We start from the raw sequence: 18659 nt of genomic DNA, 5'->3' as shown, positions 1-18659 counted from the left end.
GCACCCCCGAGGGCACAGCACCCCCAGAGACCACAGCACCCCCCGAGACCACCGCACCCCAGAGACCACCGCACCCCCGAGGGCACAGCACCCCCCGAGACCACCGCACCCCCGAGGGCACAGCACCCACCGAGACCACAGCACCCCCGAGACCACAGCACCCCCAGAGACCACAGCACCCCCCGAGACCACCGCACCCCCGAGACCACAGCACCCCCCGAGGCCACCAAACCCCCGAGACCACCGCACCCCGGAGGCCACCGCACCCCGGAGGCCACCGCACCCCCCGAGGCCACCGCACCCCCCGGGCAGAGCAGCGACCGTGGCCGCATCCCCGGGGAACGCTGCGGAACGAGCGGCGCTGGATCGCCACGGGCGGGAGAAGCCGCTCCCCCCATGCCGCTCTCGACTGGGACGGGGGCCCTGCTCGGGCCGCTCATCCGACACCTGCCGGGTGAGACGTGATGTTCTCCTTCCTCTCCCCCACTTTCTCCGTGACTCGCTGTCTCCAATGGAAAAACCTCTGGGTTTAAAATGCCGGGGAAAATTACCTCTATTTCCAGAGCACAGGATATTCTGAGTTGGAAAGACCCCCAAGGATCATCAAGTCAAATGATGAGAAGTGATCGGCCCATTTAGGGATTGAACTCAATATCGGCATTCTGAGCAAATTTTGGGATCACGAGAAAGGGCTGGGATGGGAATGGCTGCTGCTTCTTTTCTGCTAATGCATTTTACACATCAGCCCCTTGAACGGCTCTAAGGCAGAACTGGCTGGCACCTGACATAACAGTAAAGAACTCCTCCAATAACCCTGAATTTCTACCCTTTCCAGCATTTCCACAATGGCTCAGAAGGTGCAACATCCTTTTCCAGGGAGAAATGAGCAGAACAAGTCCTGAGGGTTCACTTGGTCCATGGCAGTAATCCCAACAGAGACGTGTGTTGTTGTCATCAAATGCTTCAAGATCTGTTAAGAATTCAATGACAACACTGGGATGGGATTCCCAGAAACCTTCTCAAAACTCTTGGCTCAATTTCTATGAATTTTTAGTCCCTCAACTGTCAGATTGTAGAGTTCATCCTGGGATTTAAAGATGAAGCGGGGTTGGCTTTGGACTGACCTTCACCTCTGGCCCCAGTTTCCCTCAAAAACATCCCCTACTTAATCCATGTAGATTAATTCTTTACCCCCAAAATTTCCCTATCTGTGCACTACCAGTGATCCTGTTTTCCCCTCAAAATATTAATTTTCCATCCTGAAGAAAACATCCATTTCTACACCCAAAATGTTCACTCCACGTTCCTAACTGATGACCTCAGTTTACCTCAGGATGTTCATTCCTTATTTTTCACCCAAAAATACTCATTCTTAGAATTTTTTTCAAGTTTTATCCCCCAAAATTACCCTACTTTTCCACCAATTCCCTCATTTTTACTTCAAATATTTATTTAATACCATGGAGCTTTTCTCAAGATTTACTCCCACTATTTTCCCTACTTGTTCACTGCTCATCACCTCATTTTTCCCACTTTTCATTCTCTTCAGAGAAGAATGGACTCTCTGTCCTCAGAGGGAAACACAACCTGATGGGACACAGCTCTGGCACTACATTTCCTCTTGCTCCTGCTGTCCTGGAAAGGCACAGGTAACTCCAGCCCCTCAGACCCTGCATCCCTGAGCACCAGGAGAGCTGGATTTTTACCCAGATTCCAGTGCCCTGCACGGTGGCACTACTACGAGCACAGGCTGACTGCTCCTCCCAGCACCATCCACCATTGTCACTGTTCCCACATGCTCCCAAACCTCACCTGCATCTGTGCAGGGCCAGGGCGTGCCCCGAGCCCAGCTAGGGGCTGTCACCCAGCCCTGCCCCAGCTGCCACCCCTAGGAGAGCTGGCAATAACCAAAGACAGCGGCCTCGCTACACAGATTAGTGTGTCCTTCCAAAGACGGCGGCATTAGGTGCGGTAGGGACGGAAAATGGTGTGGAAAGGCATCTGTTCGGCTGCCTGACCCCCAACCCCGACTCCAACCCAGACCCCACGTTTTCAGCACGGTTTCCTGCAGTGCTGTGGGTCAGAGAGAAGGGTAACAACTTTTGATTATCTTGAAATTTTTCCAGCCCAAAGTGGGATGTCGCCTTGCCCCTCCCTAAAGCACTGCAGACGCATGGGAGTAGCTCAGCGCTGGCCCAGTTCTCTGAGAAATAATAATGGCTGAGGGGTCAAAGCGTTAAGGACAGCTTGTCTCAGTGGCAAATATTTCGGTCCTACAGTCCCAGACTGGTGAGGGAAGAAAAGAACTTCTGTTATTAGTGGAAAAGCTTCTGTTATTCCTTCTGCAGTCTTTTAATTCAGTGGTCTGATTTACTGTCCAGTATCTTTCTGACAAGACTTGTCAGAGATTTAGACTTAGGGATTGAATTTGGGTCTGTTTATTACAAAATCTTGCCAAGCCTGAAGGCCTGGCCTGACCACTGCTCTCAGCAAAGGTTCCTTGTTATTCCTCTGTCAGATTTCCCTCAGCGCTGGGCAGGAAAGGTGGGGGTTTGCATCAGGAATTCTGCAAGTGGCACTTGTGTGACTGTGGGCTTCTTGTGTGTGTGTCAGGGAGCCAGGGCTGGGACCAGGACTTGTGCTGGAGCTATTGCCCTTTGGAGCCTTTTTAAAGGTCTGATCCTAGAACATTTTGGAGCCTGTTTCCAGAGCTTCATTTCTAGATGGATCTCACTCCAAGTGCAGCAGTCCAGGGGAGGGCTCTGACCTCTCCATACTTGTGCTCAGCTAGGCTGCGGCTGTCGCTGGCCCAGATTGGGGCTGGGGCATGTTTTCCAGGGAACTGGAGATCAGTAAGGACTGGTGCTCTGGAAAGCAGGGATCTCCAGGGACTGGCTTTTGCAAAGCTGAAATGCAGTTTGTAAAAGCTGCCCAAAATCCAAATCCCTGTGTTTTCTGTGGAGGACTTGAGATCAGAACTGTCTTTTGTGGTAAGAGGATCTGCATCCCTACATGTGGCATGATCTGTGTGGTTAAAATGAAGTCCCAGCCCCAGAGGATGATGGTTTCTGCTCATTCCTGTCCCCAGTTGTCCCCAGTGTGTTGCTGATCCAGAGGGATCTGCTCTGTTTTCAGGCTGTCCAACAGTCCCCAACGCCGGAGACAGAGAAAGCCCTGGTCAGAGTGGCCAGTGTCACTTCAATAGAAATGAAATGCACCAAACTTACTGTGGGGCAGGAACTACTCTGTGCTTGCTTCAGTTTTAAAATTGTTAGTGAATTCCTGATGTGTAATTACTTAATGCTGCCTATAAAGAGAGATTTTCCTCGCCCCTATTTATGGATTGTTATATAAACGCACATAACTTTATGAAGGAGATCAGGAAGTAAAAACCAACACCCTCTCCTACATTAGATTATTATATTTTTGTGGCCATTTATTCTGTGGTAAACCTGCCTTTCCCAGTGTGCTTTGGGGTTTCAGCTATTTGGGAGTAATTTCAGCCAACTCTTTACAGTGAAAATATGAAGGTGGGGTCAAGTGACCAGTACCCTGGGAAAGGCTGTGGGTGTGCCAGGAGCAAATGGTCAGGGCTTATCTTCTGATTTGAGGCTGGGTCTGGCAACACCACAACATTCCAAAGCAGACTAATTATTTCCTCCACTTTGTCACTTGTCCAGGCTCTCTGCATACTGCCATATCAGTGGATACATCTCTGTGCTACAGAGGCTTTCCGTGAGGGCTTCAAGGCTTTCCTCCAAACAGTGGTAAACTCAATATCCATTTTACAGACATCTATTGCTGCTGGATTAGCTAAAGGACATGACCTCCCTGTAAAATCAGTTTTTAAACAAAAGGTAAACTTTGAACTTTGGACTATGGAAGATGAGATGCACACTAGATCAATACTTGGCAAATATTAGTTGCTCGCCATGGGCAGATACCTCTCTGCTGTACCTCTGCATGTTTCAGTGTGCTGGTGCAGCACAGATCTTCAGTTTTAAGGGGTTCTTTACAGAACACAACCATTAAATAACTTCTAGCTACTTCGAAGTGCAGTAACATAGTGCAAAAGTCTAGTAATTCCCTTCCTCTACAGCCTGCCTAGAGTTGAGGGAACTGAGGGCCTCTTGTTTGCACCTGTGACAACATTTTCCCTACCACACCAGTAATTTCCTTTGCCCCAGCTTTACTTCTATGAACAGCAGCTTTTAAGAAAATTGTCAAGTTTGAAACAGTTCCTCTTCCTCAGCAAGCAAGCAGCTGGTTCACTGTCTCCAACTGTGTAATAATAATAGTAATAATAATAAGTATAAATTGTGCTTCTATGTTTCATTAATGGCTAGGTACAATAGACACATTTTAGACTCGGCATTCCCTAATTGTGCCCGTAGGTTAAAAAAACAAAAAAGAGTAAGATAAAAAATAGGAGAATTAAATTCACTTTTTTTCCTCTTTTATAGAGGACTTTGCTATTTGACAGTGAGGCAGGAGACATCTTTCTGCGTTTGGTTAATAACAACAGTGCCAAGCCAATCACAAGCGTTTGCACATCAACCAGTATTCCAGGAGTACAAATCCCCAAGACAAAGGCAGGTGTTGTTATATGCCAGGGAAGCAGCCCGAGAGAAATCAGTGTTCCTCAAGAACAAGCCAGATGTGACAGATGTTCTGCCCTACACGTGGACAGCAGCTCAGTGCCAGGAGCAGCCAGGGTGTAGCAGTTTGTGTGCGGTGCAAGGGTTCTGGTAACAGCTCCAGCCTGGCAGCCTCCTGGCACAGGAAAGCACTGGCAAGAGCTGCAGTCCAGTAAGAAAGTGCAGCTCTCTTGAGATTGCTTTGTACGCTAAATTCCCAGAGCAACAGAGCTGCTGATGTCCTGTTTGGCAAGGACACCTCTTGCGGTGTCAGCAGCACTGTCATTCCTTCGGCAGCTTTTGGAACCTGGAGAAGTTAATCAGGACTTCAGTGCAGACAAACACTAGAGAGAGAGGCAGAATCACTGCTTCTAAGCACAAGTTTGGACCAGAATTTGAATCTCCACCAATGTAGTTTCCTGGAAGCAAGTTTTTACTTCATCTCTCACTTAGATGAAAACAAACAAACAAACAAAACTGTCCCTGCTTCCCTAGGAGACCACATTTACTAAGGATTTTGTGTTTTCTGTCTAGTGAATCTCAGAGCTTGAAGGTAGGAGCCAGGAAACTCAGCCCAGAGACAGAATCTCTGGTCTCTGGCGAATTCGCCTCAAGCATGGTTTTTGGTAACACATACACACTATGTAGTGATACATTTATTGTAAACAAAAATAGGTTTGTGGAGTACACAAATCATCTTAATTCACCTTATTCTTATTACCAAATTGTCATTTGGCATATGAAAACAGTCGTCCATCAGCACAAGTACCCAGTTTGGGGTTTTGCTTTCTGATGATAAAACCCTATTTCCTCCCCAGGCAGCCACCTGGAGCAGTGCACAGCTGGGCCTGGCTCTGACAACACTGACAGAATGTTCCTTCCAAGTTTGCTTTACATTACCTGTCAGAGCTTTCTCCTGGCACCACAGGAGAAGAAGAAAAGCACCAAGAAAGTGCCACATCCACTCCCAAACTCCTTTCAGCTCAGCAGTAGGGAATCTGCTCATATCAGCAGGGAAAGGGGCTGCAGCCTAGGAGAGGCAGAAGGCAACCCAAGGCCTTCTGCACCTCCTGCGTACAGAGGGGGCCACCCCAGAGAAGCCAGGACATGTTCTCAGTTTACTAGCAAAGCTGTGGAAACTTTTCTGTCAGTGAAGTGTAGTTTCAGACATGTAGAACAACACCAAAATCATTATTAATCTGGTACTGAAAATAGCAGGGTGCCTTTAGAAAGTGCTGGGAAAAAAAAAATAAAATAAAAGACAATCCAGCACCCATTACTTCATTAGGTGCTGGATCAGCAAACACACATAAGCTATTCACAGTAACCCTCACTCAGCTTCCTCCTGTTCTTATGCTCAAATCATACTATCTAGAACTGACTTTTAAAAAAACCCAACCACAAAACTCCCAAGACTTCATGCAAATAAAAACATAACTTTAAATAACACTTAAAATGCAACATTAATTCAAACTGCCATACTTCATGCCAGCTTTCAGGAGTTAAATAAAAATGTGGTTGCAAATTAAATAGAAGCTTTTTTAAGTTTGAAATTTTCAGCCAAATAGAAATATTTTGTCAAATGCATTCCAGGAAAACTTCGTTTGATGAAAAATTCCCAGTTTGGGGTAAAGGTGAGTCAGCCAGTTCTCACAAACCTCTGGCTACCACTGCCTGACTTTGAGAGAACTCTATCCCGTGCTCCCAGCAGGTACAGTCATTAATCTTTACGCTTTTCAGCAAAATCCTTTAATTCACACAGTAAGTGCCGCACTAGTACATGCTGGGTGAAATCCAGGCTCTGTGGAAACCACCAGGAATTCTCCTGACAGCAGTGCTGCTTTTCTGTTAGATTTCCTGCCAATGATTGCCCAATGTTCCACCTATCCAGATCCCTCTGCAAGGCCTCTCATCCCTTGAGCCCACAGCACCTCCCACTTCAGCATCTTCAGCAAACTCCCTCCTGGTGCTTTCCACTCCTGCACCCAGATCTTGGACAACAGCGTTGAACAGTATGAACCCCTGGATTGAGACCCACGCACTCTACTGGCAAACCACAGCTCTCCTCTTTCTCTGACACCTAGCCTGGCTTCCAGAGAGCCACGTGCAGTGTGCCCAGTTCAGCCAAGCTGGCAACCTACCCCCCCGCCTGGCTTCTGCCTGAAGGGCCTTGCCTCTCCTGCACACGTTCTATTCAAACTTGACCAGCACTCGGGGCCCCCTGAGGCAGCTCCTCAGGGGACATGGCCAACTGCTCCCTGGCAGCTTATACTTTGCACTCTTGAAAGCCAGGGTGACAACTCTGCTTTTTGTAACTACACCAAAACATTTAAATCAGACCACTTCATGGTCACTGTGACCAGGACCATAGCTCCTGCCATGAGTCCTCTATTCACAAACCCCCGTGGCAGAGCACCTTTCCTAGTTGGCTTGCTGAGCATTTGTGATGAGAAATTATCCTCAACAAACATCAGGAATTTCCCGGACTGCTTGTCACAGCAATATGGTACTCATGTCTAGTTAAGTTACTCACTGATCCTAAATTAAAACTGGACTTGACATTCCACTAGCATTCAGGAATGTTCTACTAGCATTTAAAAATTGTGAAACACATGGAATCTTGCCACACGACCACTTAGTTTCAAACATGGCCCCAGAGCGTTGTTCATTGACCTGGGTAAAACAAAGCCCCGGCCCACGCCTACAGGGGCTTGCAAGGAATAAGTAATGTTTAACACACTCCAGCTCACATATGTGAAATGGCTCCAACCATAGGCAGATGGTACCTTAGTTCACCGTGCACATTGGGAACGAGCTGTGCCACCAGCAGGCGTGTCACCACACCCACACATCCACGTCCCTGCCACCCTGCAGCGAGCACAGCCCAGCTTGGCCCGCAGTCAGAGCCCAGAGCCACAGCCCCTGCCAGCCAGGCCCCACAGATCTCCATCCGTGTGATCCAAGAGCTGCAGGACCCTCCTGCGGCAGGCCCTGCACCGCCACGGGCGCTCCATGCCAGGGCAGTGCCTTGCCCGGTGCCAGTGCTGGGAACACCACCCACGGCACAGCCAGAGCCAGGGCAGTGTCCCGGCATCACTCCCAGAGCCAGGGCAGTGTCCCGGCATCACTCCCAGAGCCAGGGCAGTGTCCCGGCATCATTCCCAGAGCCCAGCTCCGGGAAGGGCCCATCCAGCCCCGCAGCCACACGCGGGGCTCTGCCAGGAACCGGGGCTGCCCCGTCCCGTGCCAAAGACAGCTCCACAGCCTGGGCACTGGGAGAAGGCACTCACATAAGCTGGAAAAGCATCAGCTGATATCTGGTGAATTCTGGAGGAAATAACTCACTTGCTACTTGGGATAAAGGTTCCGATTTATATATGTGGTGTTTTGTTTTTTTCCAGTCATAATAAACTTCTGAGGAAGAAAACTGAGTTTTCAGGAGTATTCTAGGAACAGCAGGTGAGTTCTAAATTTCAGTTCATACAGAATTAATCCTGCAAATATTAATTAAAAGTTGGGTTTTTTTCTTGGTAAGCAGAGAGAATAATCTCTGAATCCCTGAATATTTGCCTTGGAAGCAAATAATATTGAAATGACTGCAAATTGCACAGTTAAAGAGTATTCACTCGGACATGAAATTAAGTAATTGTTTTTTGCTCTTTAAATGGGCACATTCTATCTTCCATTTAATAAAAATTAATTAACCGAGATCACTAAAACAAGAATTGCATGAGTTGAATTGTCCTCCGATACAACAGAAAAATTCCAAGAGGCTGGAAAGTGTTTTGTTTTAAAGGCAGCAGAAAATTTTAGCTTTTAAAATAAAAACACTCCCAAACACAGAAAGCTCATACCAATGAGTCAGCAAAAGGGGGGTCCCATAGAGCATTAAAAGGTCTACACTGGTGTGACATATAACCCCTGGTGAGACTGATAAAGATTGATAGAGCAGGTACCTTTGGTCCAAAAAAAATTACTGAAACACCTCAGCAGTTTCGCCAAATAAGATTATCAATACATAGATATTTAAAGTGGGCATTTCCTGGAAATCAAACAGAATTTTCCTCCCTTCTCACTTAATTTGTGTTTCTTTTTAGAAAGGTTACTTTTCATTGTTGGATCTCATTTCTTCATTAAAAATGCATAAAAAATAATTTTTAAAAAAAAGAAGAAAATTCATTTAACCAGCAAACTAGTTCCTCTCTCAAACACTGATAACTACTAACACTGTGAAACTGTAAGAAATGAAACACACAAAAGGAATTCTCAAGATAATTTTTCTTTAACCGTGTTCTGAGGACAACATTGTGTAACTGAGGCCAAACCTTGCGAGGTTATGGCAATAGATTTCAAGCTCTGGTGAGCTGAACTGATTGCACAGGCAGGTCGTGCATGCAGTTCCTAGCGGTTAAGGACAGCCAGATGTTTCCTTACAGAGCTGGGCACTCCTCCCCTCCCCACCCAGCAAGAACCAGTGTCCTTTTAAGCCCAGCTCTGCCCCGGCCAGCCCGGTTTGCCCAGTGACATCTCCACGGTGTGCGGGACAAAGGCGGACACGGAACACCAGGTTAGTGACTGTGTTTTCACAGCGAGGGAGAGGAGAGGCCGTTCTTTATTCTCAGCATGCCCCGAGGCTTTGTGGCCAGCCCTTTAGCGCAGGAGCACTCCCTGCCCCGGGGACAGAGCCGGCAGCCTGCAAGGTCACCCTGGCCCCGTTACCCAGGCGGGTGGCGCAGTCCCCGGGGCAGCACAAGGCTCCAGACGGGCCCTGCCCTCACACCGCTGTGCCCCAGCCCCGAGGCCGCCTGCAAATGCAGCACAAGGCTCCGCACGGCCCCCAGCCTTCACACCGCTGTGCCCCAGCCCCGAGGCCGCGCACGGGCCCTGCCCTCACACCGCTGTGCCCCAGCCCTCACACCGCTGTGCCCCAGCCCTCACACCGCTGTGCCCCAGCCCCGAGGCCCCTCACGATCCAACCACAAACTAGAAGTCCACTTACTTGTCAGTTTTGAATTTCTCTGAGTCAGTCTAGGAGTCTTCTGAGTGAGTCTAGAAGAGCAGTTTCAGGAACATCCAGAGCTGTTGTTATACAGTAAACATAACATCCAGTGCAATGGGCAAGCTTCTCTAACTTGGCAGAACCAATTCTGAAGCCCTCACCACACTGAGAATCACTTTAGACTAAAAAAACCGTTGTAAGGTCGCTGAGTCACCCTCACACCTGATCTTAATCAGCCTGATCACCTGTGTAATTCCCACAGCCCCGTGTTCCTACACCCCGTTGAGGAGATTAATAATTCTTGTTTCTATTCTTTTGATACATAATGTTGCAATTCCCAGTACTAGGTCAGAAATTGCCAATGCTCACTTTATCTTGAGCTCAAGATCCATATTTTCACCTCCCTGCTGTTTCTGTGTGCAGGTTCCTGGCAGCACAGCAGCCGTGCAGTACCTAAGGCGCTCCCAGGCTGGATGGGGAGGGACAAGGACCTGGGCTCACAGGACACAGGGAATGGCTTCCCACTTCCAGAGGGCAGGGTTAGATGGGATATCAGGAAGAAATTCTCAGCTGTGAGGGTGGGGAGGTCCTGGCACAGGGTGCCCAGAGAAGCTGCGGCTGTCCCTGGATCCCTGGGAGTGTCCCAGGCCAGGCTGGACAGAGCTTGGAGGAGCAACCTGGGACAGTGGAAGGCATCTCTGCCCGTGAGGGTGGGATGAGATCACATTTAAGGTCCCTTCCCACTCAAACCATTCTGGGATTCACTAGTTTTGACATGGAAACTTCCCAGTTATCCCAGGTCAGTTAGCAAGTGCTGGGGCTGCCACTGACAATCAGCCTCTGCTCACCAGAAGCAAATCCTTTCTGGAGCATTCTGCAGTTACCAACGCTACAAATACTTTCCTTGTGGAAAGAAAGCACTTCAACTCTCACAAAAGCTACTGCCTCGCTTTCCTCCCCACTTTAGTCCTTCTTTCCACTCAAAACTATCTTTGAACACCTAATGATGCCTGATGCTCAGCACCTGCATCAACCTGAGTAATTACAAACCAGCTGCACCTGAGCAGCCACAGCCTGCCCCTCAAACCTGTTGGTTTCAATTACCAAACCAATTTTTGCTAAAAAACAGCAGCTTCTTTTTCTCTGAGGTCTGGAAATCAGGATTTTGTGAAAAATGCATCAGTTCAGCAGAGCCATGGCATACAGGACTTAAATAGCCACGGGAAGTGCAATTTCATGCTACATAGGGTGGTAAATGAGTTGGTAAAACAGATCAGACTAAATATGGAATCTGTGTGAAGTTTCCATTTAGCAAGGAAAGTGCCTGCAATGTCACACAAAATACACGATGGCTCATTCTTCATTACTTTGTCACCACTGTCTCCAGAACATTGCCATCACAGCTGCACTGTTTTTCTGTGTAACTGGGGGATTGGCAGCCGATGAATATAAAAAGGGAAAGCAAAGTCCAGCCCGTGCCAAGCTGGACTTACCTTGGCTACTTTGGCACCTTGACTTTGTGTAAGCCCTTCTGGTGGCCAGGGTAGCTGTAGGAGCTCCTCCAGTCACCACTGGGCCAGGGAAGGTAGAACATCAGCATGGAGTTATAAAGCCACTATAAAACCTTTGTCTTTGCAATTTTTCAAGGGGCCAAACTGATTTTTTGCTTTTCTCAAAAGAGCAAAAGTACCAGCTGTGTGAAATGCTGACAGGCATGTCCGGAGACATGGGAGCCCCACTGGGACTGCTCCTTGCAGCGCTGCAATTAAAACAACTAACAGTTAATTACAGCTGGCTGCAGCAAGCCAAGGGCACCAAGTGCCCTGTCCACCCTGCCCCAAACTCTGCCTCAGACCTCCCCCAGGCCTTGGTGCTGGGGCTGGGCTCATGGAGGGACAGGGGCAGGGCACAGGACCCCTCAGCAGAGCCACCCTCAGTCCCGGGCACAGACTGTGCTAGGGACTGACAGAGTTCAGGTCACCAAAGTATCTTCAAGTTCTGAGAAGTGGATTTAAACAGGACTTTGACTTACAGAGACCAAAAATTAATAAAGTTGCTTATCCTCACATGTGGCTCAGGGGACACTAACAGTGCTGGAAGTGCTCCCTCAAACCTACCCTAGGACATCCCTCGCACCCTGGTGTGCCCAGAGCACTGTCTGCAGAGTCAGCACGTCTCCTGAGAGAAGGGTAGTTGCCCTGAGGGACTGGTAAATACAAGTTTTTTGTGTTAGCCTTCTGCTTAGAGAAAAATGGCTTAAATTCTTCCCACAACTATTTTGCTGGGGAAACAGCAATGTCATGGAGGGTACACTGTCAGCCAAACCTTACTCTCCTAATCTGAAGATAATTCCCAACCTGGATTCTCTTTGTCAGAGGGTGAATGGTTACAGGAAATGCCAGGATGATCCAGAACTGATGTAATGAGTTTGATGATTGGGAAACTCAAATCAATTTCATTTACTGATCCCCAGCAGAAATCAGAAGAGATCATGGCTTCCAGGTTAAAGACCTTTGCTCAACTTTCTGCTGTTCTGGGTTAATCTTTCTCTACCCAGCCATCGGAGTGACCGTCGCAGGTAATCTTTAACCAGTGGCCATTGACTGACAAGGATCACAGCGTTCCTCCTCTGGGGTCTGAACTGTCCCAGCACTTGTAGCCCTTACCTCTGTCCATGAGATCGTGGTAAATGTGCCCCTTGAATGCTGCAGTACTCTGGGATAAGCTGATAAACAACACCTTTGTGTACTCTGAGCACAAAAATTCCTGTAGCAATGTCCTCTTAAAATTAGATGGCCATATCCAAAAGTGAGGTGAGTCAACATAGTCATTGACATTAAGAAAGAAAAGGGATAAATTCAGTTCCACTGCTGGGTATGTGTCGTTTTTCTCCATAAAAGATTCTGGCCTAAATCTTTGACCCAGATTTGTCTGGAAGTTTTAGCCAAGGGAGCCATGCCCACGGCTGGTGGGACCATGACAGGATTTTTTCCATGGATGAAATAGCCAGCCCCAAATCAATTGAAGAGTATTGATTATGTGCTGGAGTAAAGCCACAAAGATACAGCTCAGGCTTTTCCCCTACACTTATTCCTTCAGTTTTAAAGCTGTTCTTCCACTGTTGCTGCACAGAAAAGACATCATCCCTGTGATTTCCATTTCCCTCAACATATCCTCCACATTGTATATAAGAAAAATGAAAGGAAAGAGCTTTTGTAGGGATCAAATCATGTCCTTTGTCTAGTGACACCTTACTCACCAGAAGCTCTGCATATATAATGGAAGCACAGAGTAATTTAGGCTGGAAGGGACTTTTGGAGATCACAGGACTCAGTCCCCTGCTCCGAGCAGTGCCAGCCTCACAGTTCCACTGCACTTCAAAGTTAGATGATTTTGCTTGGGGTTATAGCTGCATATTTCCAAGGGAAGAATCTGGCCCTCAGGTGTATGTGCAACATATGTTGCATTATCTGTCCCTGTGTCACCTTCAGTAACATTTAAACAAACCAGTTCCTTTTCTTTTTCCAGGAATTTCCCAATACTTTGGTATTTCATTTCAGAGAACTGGACCCCAACCAGTCTGCAGCAGTACTGCATGTTGCAATGCAGTTCCAGACTTTCCCCAGGCTCCCTGGGGAGTGACCAGTGTTTCACCTACAGTTGCAGAGCCCCATTTTGAGGGAAACTGCTTTCCACACACCCCACCCCCCCAGAAACACAACCCACAAATACCAAGTATGTGGTGTTTCTGCTGTGATTCAAAAGTAGCACATTTTAGTTTTTCTCTGCTTGTTTTGTACAACATATGGCATTTTGATTTTGGGTTGGTTGTTTTCTTTTTAATATGAGTTTTCTTTTTAATATGGTCTTTTGTCTTCTTTTTCTGATTAAGCATATTGTCAGATACCTTCTGTAGACTTCAAATGCAGAGTAGCATGAGGAGTTTGCACACAGGATGCTGATATAATTGCACAGCTCATTTTTAGATACCTACTTTCCCCAAAACTTGTTCTACTCCAGGGGCAGACTCTGAACTAGCAGTAGTAGTAGTAATTTTGTCATATTCACACTGTGTGCATGCACCAGTCCCAAACAAGGAATTACTATTTACACAAGAGAACTGGGAATAGAAATCAGCATTTTAGGAAACAGTAGATTATTCTTGCCATGACAGATTTGCAGCCCAAGACAGTGTTAAGCAAAAAAGATCTGTCATGAGCTGGTAACAAAGAGGATCTAAGGAGGAGAGGGCAAGGCACAGAATGCTTTCCAGATTTGATTTGATGGTGGTTTTCTGCTGTTGGATGGACACATCCAGCCAAAATCAGTAAAGTGACCTGGTTCCTCACTTTTGTGAAGTATTTCTATTGAAAGCTTTGCTTCCTAACCCTCCAAACTATTTCTTCAGACTGTTCCAAAATGTTCTAATGGAACAGAAGTATGGTAATGGTAATGGAAGTGAGAAAACACCTATTAGTTAACTAGCAAATGTTCTCATACCCAAAATGTGGCTATTTTTTTATGTTCAGAGAAAATCTTAGGTTCAAATCCTATTTTAGCCTTCACAAAAAAAAAAAAAAAAAAAAAAAGAAAAAAAAAAAGTGAAATTCATCAGGCCCTAATTGTGGAGGTTTATGCAATTGCCTCACTGTTGGATGAGGTTCTGGGAGATGTGTACCATTCCTGGGTTTGCCAGTGCAGTTCAGACAGCCTCAACCGAAGCCGGGCTTTCCCCCTACCTCCTAGGTGTGCTGGAAAGTAAATCTGAAAATTCGCAAACAAAGCAGACAGTACATCAAAATTCAAGAAAGAAAAAAGATTGGCAAGCCCCAGCAGTGAACATGAGATGAGCACTGTGACCTGAGGAACTGATGAAATCAGTCTCACTGGCAAAAGTAAGCAATTAATATACAGCCAGAGTAAACACTCTTCATCTCAGGGTTCAGCAAAACAAAGAGCTGAAACCCCCTTATCTTTTGCATTTTTCCCTCCCTACATGTGGTCTCTGAAGGAACAGAGAAAATTGAGGTCTCAGAGCTTTTTCCCGTTCTTTAGTCTGACTAAAGGTGACTCTGGCTCAGTGCAGCGAGGGTCATCTCCCTCCCCCAGATCAATATTTTAATATGACTTATCAGAACAAGAATGAATTGTTTACTTTAAAACCTCAGGATCCCATAAAGGGAGAGGGAAAGGTGTCCACTGGAAGCAGAGGCTTGCAGCAGCTGCCCACTGCTGGGAACTCAGAAAAGAAACCAGGACTCCAAAGGTTCGAGTACAGACAGTCAGCAAAATGTCCTGCAAGAGAATCCTGGTTCTGCCAAGCCCTACCAACACACCAGAGGATCCTTTGGCTGTTGTGTCCGATGGTAAGTGCCTTCCTGTGCAAAATTCATGTGAGAAAAAGGAAATGCTAAAGATATTAACAAAGTGCAGGTGGATTTCCAACACTGAGTACTTCAGCCTACCAAAATATCCGCATGTGCCCAGGGCTCAACTGTGTAATTTTACAGGATTTAATGTCTTGGACCTAGGGATCTCTACCTGCACTTGGAAGGAGATTAGCCTTTTGTTAGGGCAGTGCAAACCACCCTGAATGTTTATTGTTTTTTAAAAATTAGGTGGTAGGGAAGCTGACGGACTTCCCAGGCGACCAGGAATGCTTCCAGGTCTGGCTATATGGGAAGGACATGTTCTGTGACCTATCTCAAAAAACCCTCTTGAAAACCCTCTTGTTTCTCACAATGTTTCTCTGCATTAGAACATCCCAATAATGTTCTTTACACAGATGTCCAGCAGAAGAGAATCAAAAAGGAGATTTTTCTCTGATGATTATGGTTTGTTTTCTCCCTATAACTTTCCCATTATTTGTTGGGGTTTTTTTTCCCCTTGCAGTACTAAAAACTAGTGGCCATTTCTCCTTCTTTCATTATATTTTGTCTAGGAAATATTCCTGTTGATTTGCCAGAAGCTTCCACCTAGCTGAGGGACTATAATTGCCTGTTTTCAGTGGCACCAGCTGCCTTGCTTTCTCGTTACATGTTCTGCAGTGGAGTCCTTTTGCCAGGATTTCTGGGCTTTCCTACTCTGCACAGCATTGCCAGGCTTTTCCTCAGGGAGTTTCATTAGTAGGATCTTGCCTGATCCTTCCCCTCTGCTGCAGAGAGAAAGCTGAGTAAAATGTGTATGAGGAAAGACAAGGGAAGACACCAACATGGTGAATTAGAAAGCCAGGTATAGCACCTCTGAGCCTTTGGCATTCATTTCTCACTCTCACCAGCTGCAGCATAGGCACTTACCACTGCAATTATAAATGCTTTGGCATTAACCAAAACCGGCCCCATGGACCTCAGGGCTGCAGCTGCATCCTTACTGACAGAATGTTCTGGCATGACTGGGTCTTTGCCATCATTAATTCCAAACACTGTGCCCTGTGATGCTCAGTGTGCTCCAGCTCTTCTCCTTCTTTCAGAGATGCCTCCTTCATAGCTGGGATTGCACAGGAGCCTGACCTGTGGATCTGCACGTCTGCCCGCTTTGTGTGTAGGTTCAAATGCTCAGCTCTGTCCCACTGCAGCACTACAGACTCAGACAGAACCAGTGGGACATGAAAATCCCTTGGATGTCAGCCATGCCCAAGCATTTCTAGGCTTGTTTTTGTGGCAGAGGTGGGAATGCCAGATTATTACTGTTGAAATAATAATTTTGGAGAAATGAAACAGCCTGATCTGGTAACCAGACTGAAGGTCCATTTTGCTCTGCTGTTCTGTCCACCAGCAAAGGGCACTCAGAACCCAGCTTCTAGTGCCAGCTCATGGCACTGAGTTATCACAAACCCTTCCCTGAGGTTTGACTCGATGTAAATCAAGAATTATACCAATCCAGAGCCCTATTAAGTCTGCCCTGACCTATCAACACTGGTTGAACTATATTACAATTGGGAAGAAGATCCAGATAAGATATAAAGTTAGATGACAGGGTGAGGAGACCCCTGTTACACTGTGAAGAGCAGGCTGGTGGTTCAGGTGTGTCAGTACAGGTGGGCAGCAGCTCATCTGGGTGCCTTGGTATCACCTCTGTGCAGGTACTTTGACATTTGATGCTGTAGAATTGAGCAGGCTGATTTGTGAGTGCTGTGCTCCCTGCACAAAAAGGATTGATGAGAAGGCTAAACCCAGGGAGGATTTCTCAGAGGATGAGCCTTTTGAGGGCTTTAACTTCCTTAACATTCTGTTTCTAAAGCAGAACCAGATCCAGAAGACTGCTGGAGAGTCTGGGTTTACTACTTATGGGGAGCAAATTCTCCCCAGTAATAAATGAGAGGGGAGTTAAAAAGCACTACAGCAAGACATCCCATTCTCACCTCTTGCACAAAAAGACAACTGCATCCCCTCCCAAGGGGCTTCTAATCAGTCCACAGAGGATTCTCTTTTGAGCCAGAAAGTTCACTTTTCAGTACTAACAAAAAATAAAGGCTACTTCTTTTCACCCCAGCCCTGGTTTCTAACCTCCTCCCTTCCATGTGCTCCTCCTTCTCTGTTTTCTCTGCTTTTCTGCAGCATTCAGATGTGATGATGGCATATAATTGAATTTCCACAGGTTACAGATCCCTGTGCAGCATGTTTGTGTGCTCTTAATCCAGTCCTTAGCCCACATAATCTTTTATGGGATGTTTTCTACTGAGAGTATGCAGAAATGTTATTTGGCTAGCAGGATCAAACCACACAGATAAACACTCTGAAACACCCAGCCTGTGCAGAAATGAGCACCACAGCTATGGATCCTAGAGCTTAATTCCCTGTGCACAGGTGCTGATGTATCCCAGAAGAACACGCATGGAGCAGTGGGACCAGAAATACAGACCAGCTTGTCTGTCTTGTATGTGGGTTACTCAAGAATGCTGCTAAAAACAAGTATGTGAAAATCAAATATAATCCCCAGCATTGTAATTCCTCACGTCTGACATAGCTACAAGAGTCTGGTGCTGATTCTGGGCTGTCTCCACCAATTAGAGGAAGACACGGGTCATTGCAGAAACTGCTCATCCCTCTCCTCAGGAATTTGTCTCTAGAATGGTACAGATTACTTTCTCAGGTGCTGTCCATCTCCCTTGTCTGTGAGGGAACTCGAAGCCACTCAACTTTTACATTCCCAGAGCTACCTGAGACACAATATTCACCTGAAAGCAATTCAAGATCCTGTGTCCCGTCTCCTTGTGAGAACCCCGATGTGCCACATATAAATATGCACAAACCTGGTCTTGTGTCTGTTTTGCAGGTCTTTGAAACCCCCTCTGCTGAAGTCTGCAGTGATCACTCCTTCCATGGGCTAAGGACCTCTACTCCCAGAGCTGTGGAGTGTGACAATGGTGTTTGTGTGCAGTCTATCAAACGCCATTATCACACTAAATAGTTCCTGGAAGACAAGGCAACAGGTCAGAAAGGTTTGGGACCTCTGGCAATACATCTTCCCACTGTACTGAGGAATAAACAACGGTGGTACGTGCACAGCAGGATGACTCTGCTCCTTCTTTTAGAGGCAAAAGCACCAGAATATGTGAGAAATCCATATTCTGACACATGCACTTCCAGACCCCATTGTAAAGCACACCAGACTTCTTAAGGAATCATCACTATACTGTCATCATTAGGAAAGTGGATTTCCTTGGCATTAACAGGGCTATATTTACCTCTGAGACGTCAGCTTGTGATTTTCATGGAACTGACCAGGACAATAAAACTGAAGGCAATTAGCCAACAGAATGAAATTCCATCTCTGACTGTGGGACCAAACTACAATATACATTTGGGTTATTAATTGGCTGAGGTGCTCATGACATTTTTCAAACAGAACACTTCCCAAAATTCTGATAAAAATCTATTGCCTCTAACTTGAAACACCATTTATCCAATGCTTTTAGCTTTGCTCCCATCCCGCCATGTCAAGCCCCTTGCCTTATCTTCTAAACCTTCTGTTTAGGGAACAGTCAAAATGTCTTCACAGAATTTTTTCTGAATACTATTGTA

General features: G+C 46.6%; 1 long non-coding RNA gene across 4 annotated transcripts; it reads left to right on the top strand.

Annotated features, from left to right (window-relative positions):
• The first annotated feature begins 289 nt into the window (after window positions 1–289).
• Window positions 290–18645, top strand: LOC131592927 (uncharacterized). Of its 4 annotated transcripts, none has more exons than XR_009280732.1 (6): window positions 290–454; window positions 1550–9204; window positions 12113–12214; window positions 13165–13371; window positions 14805–15002; window positions 17911–18645. It is a non-coding gene; the product is annotated as an uncharacterized LOC131592927 (long non-coding RNA). The 4 variants fall into 4 exon arrangements; XR_009280731.1 differs by having other exon boundaries at window positions 12110–12214; XR_009280733.1 differs by lacking the exon at window positions 13165–13371 and having other exon boundaries at window positions 12110–12214.
• The last annotated feature ends 14 nt before the right edge of the window (window positions 18646–18659 follow it).

Source organism: Poecile atricapillus, chromosome Z (assembly GCF_030490865.1).
Source record: "Poecile atricapillus isolate bPoeAtr1 chromosome Z, bPoeAtr1.hap1, whole genome shotgun sequence".
NCBI lineage: Eukaryota > Metazoa > Chordata > Aves > Passeriformes > Paridae > Poecile > Poecile atricapillus.
The sequence above is the reverse complement of the archived record's forward strand: the minus strand, read 5'-3'. Positions and strand labels throughout refer to the sequence as shown.